The 13388-nt window shown below is 48.5% G+C and overlaps 5 non-coding genes and 6 pseudogenes across 5 annotated transcripts; all 11 read right to left on the bottom strand.

Moving 5' to 3' along the window:
- Nucleotides 1–6598: 6598 nt before the first annotated feature.
- Nucleotides 6599–6717, bottom strand: LOC135589905 (5S ribosomal RNA). Its single transcript, XR_010477312.1, has one exon. It is a non-coding gene; the product is annotated as a 5S ribosomal RNA (ribosomal RNA).
- A 544-nt stretch (nucleotides 6718–7261) lies between these two features.
- Nucleotides 7262–7380, bottom strand: LOC135589455 (5S ribosomal RNA). Its single transcript, XR_010476863.1, has one exon. It is a non-coding gene; the product is annotated as a 5S ribosomal RNA (ribosomal RNA).
- A 544-nt stretch (nucleotides 7381–7924) lies between these two features.
- Nucleotides 7925–8042, bottom strand: LOC135589515 (5S ribosomal RNA). Its single transcript, XR_010476922.1, has one exon. It is a non-coding gene; the product is annotated as a 5S ribosomal RNA (ribosomal RNA).
- A 544-nt stretch (nucleotides 8043–8586) lies between these two features.
- LOC135589986 (5S ribosomal RNA) lies at nucleotides 8587–8704 on the bottom strand. Its single transcript, XR_010477393.1, has one exon. It is a non-coding gene; the product is annotated as a 5S ribosomal RNA (ribosomal RNA).
- Nucleotides 8705–9248: 544 nt separating this feature from the next.
- Nucleotides 9249–9359, bottom strand: LOC135591308 (5S ribosomal RNA; annotated as a pseudogene).
- A 544-nt stretch (nucleotides 9360–9903) lies between these two features.
- Nucleotides 9904–10014, bottom strand: LOC135591335 (5S ribosomal RNA; annotated as a pseudogene).
- A 544-nt stretch (nucleotides 10015–10558) lies between these two features.
- Nucleotides 10559–10669, bottom strand: LOC135591307 (5S ribosomal RNA; annotated as a pseudogene).
- A 544-nt stretch (nucleotides 10670–11213) lies between these two features.
- Nucleotides 11214–11331, bottom strand: LOC135589803 (5S ribosomal RNA). The gene has a single exon (XR_010477209.1). It is a non-coding gene; the product is annotated as a 5S ribosomal RNA (ribosomal RNA).
- Nucleotides 11332–11875: 544 nt separating this feature from the next.
- LOC135591706 (5S ribosomal RNA) lies at nucleotides 11876–11986 on the bottom strand (annotated as a pseudogene).
- A 544-nt stretch (nucleotides 11987–12530) lies between these two features.
- LOC135591306 (5S ribosomal RNA) lies at nucleotides 12531–12641 on the bottom strand (annotated as a pseudogene).
- Nucleotides 12642–13185: 544 nt separating this feature from the next.
- On the bottom strand, nucleotides 13186–13296 carry LOC135591334 (5S ribosomal RNA; annotated as a pseudogene).
- Nucleotides 13297–13388: the final 92 nt, after the last annotated feature.

The following is a 13388-nucleotide window of genomic DNA, read 5'->3' as shown; positions in this document are numbered from 1 at the left end:
GATTACGAAGAAACCTTCGCACCTGTGGCTCGATTGGAAGCCATAAGGATGCTCCTTGCCTACGCCAGTTGCAATAATTTTAAGTTATTTCAAATGGATGTTAAAAGCGCTTTTCTAAATGGTTTCATTTCCGAAGAAGTTTATGTTGAACAACCCCCTGGATTTGAAAATAATGGCTATCCTAATCATGTGTTTAGACTAACTAAAGCTCTCTATGGTTTAAAACAAGCCCCAAGGGCTTGGTATGAGAGACTTAGTTCTTTTCTCATTGAAAATAATTTCATAAAAGGCAAGGTTGATACTACATTGTTTATCAAGAATTTTGAAAATAATTTTCTCATTGTTCAGATTTATGTTGATGATATCATCTTTGGCTCTACAAATGAATCTCTTTGTGAATCGTTTGGTAAAACTATGAGTCTTGAATTCGAAATGAGCTTAATGGGAGAATTAACATTCTTCTTAGGTTTACAAATCAAACAACTAAGCAATGGCATCTTTATTAGTCAAGCTAAATATGCCATGAATTTATTAAAAAGGTTTAATATGAACAACTCAAAGGCCAGTAACACTCCTATGTGCACCTCCACTAAATTAGAAATTGATGAAAGTGGAGAAAGCTTTGATCAAAAAACTTATAGGGGTATGATAGGAAGTTTACTTTACCTCACTGCAACCAGACCAGACATCATGTTCAGTGTAGGACTTTGTGCTAGATTTCAATCAAACCCTAAGATGTCTCATCTCAAAGCAGTTAAAAGAATATTTAGATATCTTAATGGTACCACAAATCTAGGATTATGGTACCCAAAATCAGAAAATTTTGAGTTAATTGCTTTTGCTGATGCTGACTTTGCTGGGTGTAGATTAGATAGAAAAAGCACATCAGGATCATGTCAATTTTTAGGACATGCCCTTGTTTCCTGGTCATCAAAGAAACAAAACTCAGTTGCACTATCAACAACCGAAGCTGAATATATTGCAGCAAGTGCATGCTGTGCACAAGTTGTTTGGATGAAAAATACCTTAGAAGATTATAAAGTTTATCTCAGAAATATTCCAATTAAATGTGATAACACAAGTGCAATATGCTTAACCAAAAATCCTATACAACACTCAAGAACAAAACATATTGATATTAGACATCACTTTATACGAGATCATGTCTCTAATCAAGATGTAACCATAGAGTTCATTGATACTAAACATCAACTAGCTGACATTTTTACAAAACCCCTATGTGAAGAACAATTTGATTACATAAGAAGAGAATTAGGAATGTTGAATTGTCCGAATACTTTAACTAGTTAAAATTATTTTTCGGATGTTATTACTATTACATGCCTTGACAAACGCTTGATCAAATAACATGTTGCAAATTATGTGACAAACATTTTTAACCAGATGCATGTAAGAAGTTCATTTTTCGGTTTGTATACTAAAAATGGGATGTTCTTGTACACTCTTATGAAAACTCTTTGAAAAATGACTTTCCTCCGTCAAGCAAAAATAATAAAAAGATATATGTGTCATGACTTCCTTTATATGCTTGATAATGCTATCATGCTTTTTGTTGATGACAAAGGGGGAGAAACATATGAATTGATAAACACTATGTCATAGCTGAACTGCCATCATCATATCTATGTCATAGTTGCAAATACTTGAATGATGCTATAAACAATGTTATGCCATCCTTGCATCACCAAGAGATATGTGAACATGTGCTATAGTTTGCATCATATCTTGATTTGATATCCTATTTTGTGAAGTAAATGCAAACTTGCTAGAAAATCTCAAATGTGTGCATCATGTAAAAAGTCCTTCGTAGCTTTATATGTTTACATGATGAACAGTTACAAACACAATAATACAAACGTGATGATGAATGTCAAGCTTTGACATCATCCTTGAAGAGATACATCATGATAGGTATCATGATGGGAGTATTGATAAGTTTAACTGATCTAACTTATCAATACGTCACTTGAATTCTTAGTCTTGAATTCAAGGTTGACTTATCTCAACTATGGCATATAGACAGGGGGAGTTAAGGATAACTCCATTATCAATTGATTGTCATCATCAAAAAGGGGGAGATTGTTGAATCTCGGATTTTGATGATGAAGTCAATTGTCATTTGTTGTCTAATCTATGTGTTGAGATAAGTGTGCAGGATTAACTACGATAAGAGTAAGACAAGCAGCAGGTGTTGCGCCGGAGTCAAGATCATGATCACGTTGGGAGTTCGAGAGTTCGACGGAAGTTCGGACGGTCGTCGGAGGTTCAGCGAGGACAGATCCGAGAAGTCCAGAAGCTTGCCAAGCGAAGCTCGTCAGAACTCGCCAAGTGGATCGTCGCAAAGTCCAGGAGTATGCCGGATGTCCGCAGAAGGATCACCGAGGGTTATCGGTTGATCGACGGAAGTTGGCCGGAAACTCGCCGGAAGAAGCGATTGACGCATCGGAGCAAAGCTGCAGAAGTTGTCTTAGAGTTAATCGTAGTTAGCATGATGATTAAGCATGAAAATGGGAGGTGATCCCATTAGCTTAATCTTGGGGCAATTGGGCCCCTGAAAAGATTCAAAGTGGGCCGAATGGAGTGAACCATTCAGACCCTGATTGCACCAGGAGGTGCAACCGCCCCAGCCAGGAGGTGCAACCGCCTGGGCTGTGGGGTTGGGAGGTGCAACCGCCCCAGCCAGGAGGTGCAACCGCCAGGGCTGCGAGGCTGGGAGGTGCAACCGCCCCAGCCGAGAGGTGCAACCGCCCAGAGCTCAGTCTACGAGCTAGACTGGGCGGTGCAACCTCCTCTGCCAAGAGGTAGCACCGCCAGAGCTCAAGTTTCGAGCTCTGCCAGGCGATGCAACCACCAAGCTCAGTCTTCGAGCTCTGGCAGAGAGGTGCATCAGCCTGAGCTCAGTCTCGAGCCCTGCCAGGTGATACAATCACCGAGCTCAGTCTTCGAGCTCTGGCAGAGAGGTGCATCAGCCTGAGCTCAGTTTGGAGCTCTGCCAGGTGATGCAACCACCGAGCTCAGTTTAGAGCTCTGCCAGGTGATGCAATCACCAAGCTCAGTCTTCGAGCTCTGCCAGGTGATGCAATCACCGAGCTCAGTCTTCGAGCTCTGGCAGAGAGAAGCAATCGCCTGAGCTCAGTCTTCGAGCTCTGCCAGGCGGTGCCACCTCTCCAGTCAAGAGGTGCAACCGCCTGATCCCAGAATTCTGGGATTTGATCGATTTGATCGTTTTGAGCTCCAAATTTGAACTGGGTTGGGGCCTATAAATACCCCACCCATTCAGCACTGAAAAGATACAGATCCACACCGAATTCTTGATCTTTTCAGTGATTCTAAGAGCTCAAATTTGTGTAAAGTCCTAAAGTTCTCCTCCTTCTGTTCTTCAAGTCTTGAGTTGTAAAGAGAGGAGAGAAAGGATCTGTAAAGGTTGTCTCCTGAGCCTGTCAAAAGGAGAGAAACTGTAAAAGGGCAGTTAGCCTTCGCCCATTGAAGGAAGGCAGCTAGTTGACGTCGGCAACCTCGTCGGTGGAGGAAGCCAAAAGTGGAGTAGGTCAAGGCTGACCGAACCACTCTAAATCTCTGGTTTGCGTTTATTTTTGAGCACTTTATCATTACTGCAAACCTCCTCCATTACTACTGCTCTCTGCGCTTTCACGAACAAGTTCTAAGTGCTGTTCTTTCAGAATCTGCATTCAAACGTAAATCGTGTTTTCGTACGATCTTCACACTGCAGTTTACGCTTACATTCGGACTCCATTTATAACTGCAAATTGCTTTCTACGTAAAACGCTTTTCAAGGTTCAAAACTGCTTTTAAACGCAAAACTACATTTAGACGTAAATCTGAGTTTAGACGTAAATCTGCGTTTAGACGTAAAACTACGTTTAGACGTAAATCTGCGTTTTGACGTAAAACTGCGTTTGAACGTAAAACTGAGTTTAGACGCAAACTGCGCTTAGACGCAAACTGCGCTTAGACGCAAACTGTGTTTAGATGCAAACTGCGCTTAGACGCAAAACTGCACTTAGACGCAAACTGCACTGTGATTCTGCTTTTATATCGAAATCATTTTTTATCGGACGAACGCAGCTTTAGCTTTTAAATTGCTGTAAGATTTCCGCTGCACTAATTCACCCCCCCCCTCTTAGTGCTCTCGATCCTAACAGCACTAAGAGGGGGGGGGGGGGGGGGGGGGGGGGTGAATTAGTGCAGCGGAAATCTTTCAGCGATTAAAAACGAAAGCTGCGTTCGTTCGATAAAAACTATTTTGATGCAAAAGCCGATTTTAAGATTACTTATGATTAAGTGTAGTTTACGTCTAAACACAGTTTGCGTCTAAGCACAGTTTACGCAGTTTGCGTCTAAATGTAGTTTGCGTCTAAATGCAGTTTGCGTCTAAATGCAGATTGCGTCTAAGCGTCAGTTTGCATCTAAGCGCAGTTTGCGTCTAAGCTCAGATTGCGTCTAAGCGCAGTTTGCGTCTAAGCGCAGTTTGCGTCTAAGCGCAGATTGCGTCTGAGCGCAGTTTGCGTCTAAACACAGTTTGCGTCTAAGCGCAGTTTACGTCTAAGCTCAGATTCGGAAAGATCTGAACTTAGACACTCGTTCGTAAAAGCGCAGAAGACAGTTTGCAGTTATAAATAGAATCAAAACGTAAATGTAAACTACAATGTAAAGATCGTACGAAAACACCGATTTACGTCTGAATGCAGATTCGGAAAGATCAGAACTTAGAAACTTGTTCGTAAAAGCGCAGAGAGCAGTAGCTATGTAGGAGGTTTGCAGTAATGATAAAGTGCTCAAAATAAAAGCAAACCAGAGATTTAGAGTGGTTCGGTCAGTCTTGACCTACTCCACTTTTGGCTTCCTCCACCGACGAGGTCACCGACGTCAACTAGAGGCCTTCCTTCAATAGGCGAAGGCCAACTGCCCTTTTATAGTTTCACTCCTTTTGACAGGCTCAGGAGACAACCCTTACAGAACCTTTCTCTCCTCTCTTTACAACTCAAGACTTGAAGAACAAAAAGAGGAGAACTTTTGGACTTTACACAAATTTGAGCTCTTAGAATCACAGAAAAGATCAAGAATTCGGTGTAGGTCTATATCTTTTCAGTGCTGAATGGGTGGGGTATTTATAGGCCCCAACCCAGTTCAAATTTGGAGCTCAAAACGATCAAATCCCGGAATTCCGGGATTAGGCGGTTGCACCTCCTGACTGGAGCGGTTGCACCGCCTGGCAGAGCTCGAAGACTGAGCCTCTGGGCGGTGCTACCTCTGTCAGGGGCGGTTGCACCTCTCTGCCAGAGCTCGAAGACCGAGCTCAGGCGGTGGCACCGCCTGACTGGAGAGGTTGCACCGCCTGGCAGAGCTCGAAACTTGAGCTCTGGCGGTGCTACCTCCTGACAGAGGAGGTTGCACCGCCCAGTCTCGCTCAGAGACTGAGCCTTGGGCGGTTGCACCTCTTGGCTGGGGCGGTTGCACCGCCCAGTCTCGCTGGGAGACATAGCCTGGGCGGTGCTACCTCCCTGCCTGGGCGGTTGCACCTCCCACAGCAACCTGGGTCCGAATGGGCTGAACCATTCGACCCAATTTGAGTTCTTCAGGGGCCCAATTGCCCCAGGATTAAGCTAATGGGATCACCTCCCATTTCTAACTTAATCAAAGTGCTAACTACGATTATTTCCTAAGACATATTCTGCAGCTTGCTTCGGTGCGTCACTCGCTTCTTCCGACGAGTTTCCGGCGAACTTCCGTCGATCATCCGATGAACACTCGGTGATGCTCCTGCGGACTTCCGGCAAACTCCTGGACTGCGACGATCCACTTGGCAAGTTCCAACGAGCTCCTTTGGCAAGCTTCTGGACTTCTCGGATTTGTTCCCGCAGAACCTCTGACGATTGTCCGAACTTCCGTCGAGCTCTCGAACTCCCAACGTGATCATTGTCATGACTCCGGCGCAACTCCTGCTGCATGTCTTACTTTCATCGTAGTTAATCCTGCACACTTAAAACAAAAACTTCGATCGAGACAATTAATCCTAAGCAATTAACCAAGTTGTCCGGTATGTCATTGGTCCCTCGACGCTTCGTCCGATTCTTCGGCGCATCGTCCTTTCCTGCAGCCTATTGCCCAATCGGCCAGTTGACTCCGCAACTCCGATATCCTTGGCACAATACCCGCACTTCTTGGCCCGATGCCCAAGTCCACGGCCCGAAGCCTTCTGTCGATACGTCGACCGATCCACCGGCCCGACGTCCAATCTTCTGACATGTTCCTCCGACACAACATGATGTTCCTGCTATAATTGTCTCATTCTGATCGAAGCACCCTACGTCACTCAAAACGCAGATTAAATCATAAACATATATTAAGTAGTTTCATCATCAATGTACGAGATTCAACACCTAGAACCATGTCTGATCATTGTAGGTTTTATGAAGAAATTTTTAGATTATGATTTCATTATTCTCCTGCTATATATATGTTAATGACATATTTATTGTTGGCCATAATGCTGGAAAAATTGAAAAGCTTAAAAGAGAGTTTTAAGTAAGTCTTTTGGCCGCTCGGGGCGCAAAAAGGAGTGCAACACAAGGACTTCCTAGGGGGTCACCCATCCTAGTACTACTCTCGCCCAAGCACACTTAACTTCAGAGTTCTGATGGAATCCGGTGCTTTAGTGCTGGTATGATCGCACTCATTTTGTGTGCGTCGTCCCTCGCCTTTGTGCACGTCGCGGACGGCGCATCGACGACCGGAGCCCCGAAACCTCTCGAACGATCTCGGAATCGCCAATGTCGGATCCCTCCGATGCCCACGAGGCCGACCGCGTACCGGACACGGCAAGCGCGCGCCGAAACCATCGGGACTTTCTCGAATGAACTCGGAATCGCTATTGCGGCCCCATTCCGGAAAGCTCTCTCCGAGCCCCACGAGACTGACTGCGTAGCGGTCACGGCAAATTCCGAGGCCCAAAACCATCGCCTCGGAGGTCGACGGGAGAGGTTTTGGCCGCTCGGGGCGCAAAAAGGAGTGCAACACGAGGACTTCCCAGGGGGTCACCCATCCTAGAACCATGTCTGGTCATTGTATGTTTTATGAAGAAATTTTTAGATGATGATTTCATTATTCTCCTGCTATATATATGTTAATGACATATTTATTGTTGGCCATAATGCTGGAAAAATTGAAAAGCTTAAAAGAGAGTTTTAAGTAAGTCTTTTGGCCGCTCGGGGCGCAAAAAGGAGTGCAACACGAGGACTTCCCAAGGGGTCACCCATCCTAGTACTACTCTCGCCCAAGCAGGCTTAACTTCGGAGTTCTGATGGGATCCGGTGCTTTAGTGCTGGTATGATCGCACTAGTTTTGTGTGCGTCGTCCCTCGCCTTTGTGCACGTCGCGGACGGCGCATCGACGACCGGAGCCCCGAAACCTCTCGAACGATCTCGGAATCGCCATTGTCGGATCCCTCCGATGCCCACGAGGCCGACCGCGTACCGGACACGGCAAGCGCGCGCCGAAACCATCGGGACTTTCTCGAACGAACTCGGAATCGCTATTGTGGCCCCATTCCGGAAAGCTCTCTCCGAGCCCCACGAGACTGAGTGCGTAGCGGTCACGATAAATTCCGAGGCCCAAAACCATCGCCGCGGAGGTCGACGGGAGAGGTTTTGGCCGCTCGGGGCGCAAAAAGGAGTGCAACACGAGGACTTCCCAGGGGGTCACCCATCCTAGAACCATGTCTGGTCATTGTATGTTTTATGAAGAAATTTTTAGATGATGATTTCATTATTCTCCTGCTATATATATGTTAATGACATATTTATTGTTAACCATAATGCTGGAAAAATTGAAAAGCTTAAAAGAGAGTTTTAAGTAAGTCTTTTGGCCGCTCGGGGCGCAAAAAGGAGTGCAACACGAGGAATTCCCAGGGGTCACCCATCCTAGTACTACTCTCGCCCAAGCACGCTTAACTTCGAAGTTCTGATGGGATCCGGTGCTTTAGTGCTGGTATGATCGCACTCATTTTGTGTGCGTCGTCCCTCGCCTTTGTGCACATCGCGGACGGCGCATCGACGACCGGAGCCCCGAAACCTCTCGAACGATCTCGGAATCGCCATTGTCGGATCCCTTCGATGCCCACGAGGCCGACCGCGTACCGGACACGGCAAGCGCGCGCCGAAACCATCGGGACTTTCTCGAACGAACTCGGAATCGCTATTGCGGCCCCATTCCGGAAAGCTCTCTCCGAGCCCCACGAGACTGACTGCGTAGCGGTCACGGCAAATTCCGAGGCCCAAAACCATCGCCTCGGAGGTCGACGGGAGAGGTTTTGGCCGCTCGGGGCGCAAAAAGGAGTGCAACACGAGGACTTCCCAGGGGGTCACCCATCCTAGAACCATGTCTGGTCATTGTATGTTTTATGAAGAAATTTTTAGATGATGATTTCATTATTCTCTTGCTATATATATGTTAATGACATATTTATTGTTAACCATAATGCTGGAAAAATTGAAAAGCTTAAAAGAGAGTTTTAAGTAAATCTTTTGGCCGCTCGGGGCGCAAAAAGGAGTGCAACACGAGGAATTCCCAGGGGTCACCCATCCTAGTACTACTCTCGCCCAAGCACGCTTAACTTCGAAGTTCTGATGGGATCCGATGCTTTAGTGCTGGTATGATCGCACTCATTTTGTGTGCGTCGTCCCTCGCCTTTGTGCACATCGCGGACGGCGCATCGACGACCGGAGCCCCGAAACCTCTCGAACGATCTCGGAATCGCCATTGTCGGATCCCTCCGATGCCCACGAGGCCGACCGCGTACCGGACACGGCAAGCGCGCGCCGAAACCATCGGGACTTTCTCGAACGAACTCGGAATCGCTATTGCGGCCCCATTCCGGAAAGCTCTCTCCGAGCCCCACGAGACTGACTGCGTAGCGGTCACGGCAAATTCCGAGGCCCAAAACCATCGCCTCGGAGGTCGACGGGAGAGGTTTTGGCCGCTCGGGGCGCAAAAAGGAGTGCAACACGAGGACTTCCCAGGGGGTCACCCATCCTATAACCATGTCTGGTCATTGTATGTTTAACGAAGAAATTTTTAGATGATGATTTTATTATTCTCCTGCTATATATATGTTAATGACATATTTATTGTTGGCCATAATGCTGGAAAAATTGAAAAGCTTAAAAGAGAGTTTTAAGTAAGTCTTTTGGCCGCTCGGGGCGCAAAAAGGAGTGCAACACGAGGACTTCCCAGGGGGTCACCCATCCTAGTACTACTCTCGCCCAAGCACGCTTAACTTCGGAGTTCTGATGGGATCCGGTGCTGGTATGATCGCACTCGTTTTGTGTGCGTCGTCCCTCGCCTTGGTGCACGTCACGGACGGCGCATCGACGACCGGAGCCCCGAAACCTCTCGAACGATCTCGGAATCGCCATTGTCGGATCCCTCCGATGCCCACGAGGCCGACCGCGTACCGGACACGGCAAGCGCGCGCCGAAACCATCGGGACTTTCTCGAACGAACTCGGAATCGCTATTGCGGCCCCATTCCGGAAAGCTCTCTCCGAGCCCCACGAGACTGACTGCGTAGCGGTCACGGCAAATTCCAAGGCCCAAAACCATCGCCTCGGAGGTCGACGGGAGAGGTTTTGGCCGCTCGTGGCGCAAAAAGGAGTGCAACACGAGGACTTCCAAGGGGGTCACCCATCCTAGAACCATGTCTGGTCATTGTATGTTTTATGAAGAAATTTTTAGATGATGATTTCATTATTCTCCTGCTATATATATGTTAATGACATATTTATTGTTGGCCATAATTCTGGAAAAATTGAAAAGCTTAAAAGAGAGTTTTAAGTAAGTCTTTTGGCCGCTCGGGGCGCAAAAAGGAGTGCAACACGAGGACTTCCCAGGGGGTCACCCATCCTAGTACTACTCTCGCCCAAGCGCGCTTAACTTCGGAGTTCTGATGGGATCCGGTGCTGGTATGATCGCACTCGTTTTGTGTGCGTCGTCCCTCGCCTTTGTGCACGTCGCGGACGGCGCATCGACGACCGGTGCCCCGAAACCTCTCGAACGATCTCGGAATCGCCATTGTCGGATCCCTCCGATGCCCACGAGGCCGACCGCGTACCGGACACGGCAAGCGCGCGCCGAAACCATCGGGACTTTCTCGAACGAACTCGGAATCGCTATTGCGGCCCCATTCCGGAAAGCTCTCTCCGAGCCCCACGAGACTGACTGCGTAGCGGTCACGGCAAATTCCGAGGCCCAAAACCATCGCCTCGGAGGTCGACGGGAGAGGTTTTGGCCGCTCGGGGCGCAAAAAGGAGTGCAACACGAGGACTTCCCAGGGGGTCACCCATCCTAGAACCATGTCTGGTCATTGTATGTTTTATGAAGAAATTTTTAGATGATGATTTCATTATTCTCCTGCTATATATATGTTAATGACATATTTATTGTTGGCCATAATGCTGGAAAAATTGAAAAGCTTAAAAGAGAGTTTTAAGTAAGTCTTTTGGCCGCTCGGGGCGCAAAAAGGAGTGCAACACGAGGACTTCCCAGGGGGTCACCCATCCTAGTACTACTCTCGCCCAAGCACGCTTAACTTCGGAGTTCTGATGGGATCCGGTGCTGGTATGATCGCACTCGTTTTGTGTGCGTCGTCCCTCGCCTTGGTGCACGTCGCGGACGGCGCATCGACGACCGGAGCCCCGAAACCTCTCGAACGATCTCGGAATCGCCATTGTCGGATCCCTCCGGTGCCCACGAGGCCGACCGCGTACCGGACACGGCAAGTGCGCGCCGAAACCATCGGGACTTTCTCGAACGAACTCGGAATCGCTATTGCGGCCCCATTCCGGAAAGCTCTCTCCGAGCCCCACGAGACTGACTGCGTAGCGGTCACGGCAAATTCCAAGGCCCAAAACCATCGCCTCGGAGGTCGACGGGAGAGGTTTTGGCCGCTCGGGGCGCAAAAAGGAGTGCAACACGAGGACTTCCAAGGGGGTCACCCATCCTAGAACCATGTCTGGTCATTGTATGTTTTATGAAGAAATTTTTAGATGATGATTTCATTATTCTCCTGCTATATATATGTTAATGACATATTTATTGTTGGCCATAATGCTGGAAAAATTGAAAAGCTTAAAAGAGAGTTTTAAGTAAGTCTTTTGGCCGCTCGGGGCGCAAAAAGGAGTGCAACACGAGGAATTCCCAGGGGTAACCCATCCTAGTACTACTCTCGCCCAAGCACGCTTAACTTCGAAGTTCTGATGGGATCCGGTGCTTTAGTGCTGGTATGATCGCACTCGTTTTGTGTGCGTCGTCCCTCGCCTTTGTGCACGTCGCGGACGGCGCATCGACGACCGGAGCCCCGAAACCTCTCGAACGATCTCGGAATCGCCATTGTCGGATCCCTCCGATGCCCACGAGGCCGACCGCGTACCGGACACAGCAAGCGCGCGCCGAAACCATCGGGACTTTCTCGAACGAACTCGGAATCGCTATTGCGGCCCCATTCCGGAAAGCTCTCTCCGAGCCCCACGAGACTGAATGCGTAGCGGTCACGGCAAATTCCGAGGCCCAAAACCATCGCCTCGGAGGTCGACGGGAGAGGTTTTGGCCGCTCGGGGCGCAAAAAGGAGTGCAACACGAGAACTTCCCAGGGGGTCACCCATCCTAGAACCATGTCTGGTCATTGTATGTTTTATGAAGAAATTTTTAGATGATGATTTCATTATTCTCCTGCTATATATATGTTAATGACATATTTATTGTTGGCCATAATGATGGAAAAATTGAAAAGCTTAAAAGAGAGTTTTAAGTAAGTCTTTTGGCCGCTCGGGGCGCAAAAAGGAGTGCAACACTAGGACTTCCCAGGAGGTCACCCATCCTAGTACTACTCTCGCCGAAGCACGCTTAACTTCGGAGTTCTGATGGGATCCGGTGCTGGTATGATCGCACTCGTTTTGTGTGCGTCGTCCCTCGCCTTTGTGCACGTCGAGGACGGCGCATCGACGACCGGAGCCCCGAAACCTCTCGAACGATCTCGGAATCGCCATTGTCGGATCCCTCCGATGCCCACGAGGCCGACCGCGTACCGGACACGGCAAGCGCGCGCCGAAACCATCGGGACTTTCTCGAACGAACTCGGAATCGCTATTGCGGCCCCATTCCGGAAAGCTCTCTCCGAGCCCCACGAGACTGACTGCGTAGCGGTCACGGCAAATTCCGAGGCCCAAAACCATCGCCTCGGAGGTCGACGGGAGAGGTTTTGGCCGCTCGGGGCGCAAAAAGGAGTGCAACACGAGGACTTCCCAGGGGGTCACCCATCCTATAACCATGTCTGGTCATTGTATGTTTAACGAAGAAATTTTTAGATGATGATTTTATTATTCTCCTGCTATATATATGTTAATGACATATTTATTGTTGGCCATAATGCTGGAAAAATTGAAAAGCTTAAAAGAGAGTTTTAAGTAAGTCTTTTGGCCGCTCGGGGCGCAAAAAGGAGTGCAACACGAGGACTTCCCAGGGGGTCACCCATCCTAGTACTACTCTCGCCCAAGCACGCTTAACTTCGGAGTTCTGATGGGATCCGGTGCTGGTATGATCGCACTCGTTTTGTGTGCGTCGTCCCTCGCCTTGGTGCACGTCACGGACGGCGCATCGACGACCGGAGCCCCGAAACCTCTCGAACGATCTCGGAATCGCCATTGTCGGATCCCTCCGATGCCCACGAGGCCGACCGCGTACCGGACACGGCAAGCGCGCGCCGAAACCATCGGGACTTTCTCGAACGAACTCGGAATCGCTATTGCGGCCCCATTCCGGAAAGCTCTCTCCGAGCCCCACGAGACTGACTGCGTAGCGGTCACGGCAAATTCCAAGGCCCAAAACCATCGCCTCGGAGGTCGACGGGAGAGGTTTTGGCCGCTCGTGGCGCAAAAAGGACTGCAACACGAGGACTTCCAAGGGGGTCACCCATCCTAGAACCATGTCTGGTCATTGTATGTTTTATGAAGAAATTTTTAGATGATGATTTCATTATTCTCCTGCTATATATATGTTAATGACATATTTATTGTTGGCCATAATGCTGGAAAAATTGAAAAGCTTAAAAGAGAGTTTTAAGTAAGTCTTTTGGCCGCTCGGGGCGCAAAAAGGAGTGCAACACGAGGACTTCCCAGGGGGTCACCCATCCTAGTACTACTCTCGCCCAAGCGCGCTTAACTTCGGAGTTCTGATGGGATCCGGTGCTGGTATGATCGCACTCGTTTTGTGTGCGTCGTCCCTCGCCTTTGTGCACGTCGCGGACGGCGCATCGACGACCGGTGCCCCGAAACCTCTCGAACGATCTCGGAATCG

Source organism: Musa acuminata, chromosome BXJ1-8 (genome assembly GCF_036884655.1).
Source record: "Musa acuminata AAA Group cultivar baxijiao chromosome BXJ1-8, Cavendish_Baxijiao_AAA, whole genome shotgun sequence".
NCBI lineage: Eukaryota > Viridiplantae > Streptophyta > Magnoliopsida > Zingiberales > Musaceae > Musa > Musa acuminata.
The sequence above is the reverse complement of the archived record's forward strand: the minus strand, read 5'-3'. Positions and strand labels throughout refer to the sequence as shown.